A 995-nucleotide genomic window follows, 5' to 3' on the forward strand; every position below is an offset into this window, starting at 1 on the left:
GTCACAGAGGACCTGGATTTGGCACCCAGCACCCACTCAGTGACTCCCAATCACCTGTAACTCCAGTTTCAGGGGATCCAGTATCCTGTTTTAACCGCTACCTGCACAAGGCACATGTATGATGTACATACATACATGCAGGAAAAGCACCCAGTCTAAAATAAATCTAAAAAATATTTTAGAATAAATAAGACTTAGGTCACCTATGATAAACGACATGTCTAGTATATTAATTAGGGTTTCTTACTGAGACGTGGGTAACTTTTGTACTTTATTAATTTATTTGTTGTTAGTTTGGGGTTTTTTTTGTTTGTTTTGTTTTGTTTTTCTTTTTCTTTTTTTGTTTTGTTTTTGTTTTTTTTCGAGACAGGGTTTCTCTGTATAGCCCTGGCTGTCCTGGAACTCACTCTGTAGACCAGGCTGGCCTCAAACTCACTACTGCTTGTCTCTGCCTCCCGAGTGCTGGGATGAAAGGTGTACAGCCATCCCCTGAATGACTCCTGACCCTAGCAGTCCCTACAGGTGGGACTGCTGTGTCGAATGTGCATCAGTGGGTGGCGGAGAGGAGAGAAGCTGTGTCTATGCTCAGCGTTCTGATCTGTGAACATCTGGATGGTCAGTACCCTAACATTCCCTGAAGATAGCAAGCCTGAGAAGACCAGCAGTCCAGCACCAGGCAGGTCCAGACAGCCTCCCAGAGTAGGAAGCAAACTGGAGACTAGAAAAGCCCCACCTGGGACAGCTGATCCTGGGTGGAAGTGAGCCTGAGACAGAAGACCCTTGCCTGGGGCCACTTGGGCAGGCTAGGCGAGGAGCAGGTCTGAGATAACCACCAGACTGGTGCCATGGTGCCCCAAACAGGGGGCTACCCTGAGATGACCACCAGTCTGGAACTGCCCAGGCCTCAAGGGGCAGATCATGCTGAATATGACCCCTGCCTGGCACCATACTGCACAAGAGGGATATAACAATCCTGAAGTTACTCCTGAGATAAC

The 995-nt window shown here is 47.9% G+C and overlaps 1 non-coding gene across 1 annotated transcript; it reads left to right on the plus strand.

The window, feature by feature from the left end:
* Positions 1-499: 499 nt before the first annotated feature.
* LOC115063122 lies at positions 500-632 on the plus strand. The gene has a single exon (XR_003843002.1). It is a non-coding gene; the product is annotated as a small nucleolar RNA SNORA17 (small nucleolar RNA).
* The last annotated feature ends 363 nt before the right edge of the window (positions 633-995 follow it).

The sequence above is a fragment of the Mus pahari genome, chromosome 23, assembly GCF_900095145.1.
Source record: "Mus pahari chromosome 23, PAHARI_EIJ_v1.1, whole genome shotgun sequence".
Classification (NCBI taxonomy): Eukaryota; Metazoa; Chordata; class Mammalia; order Rodentia; family Muridae; genus Mus; species Mus pahari.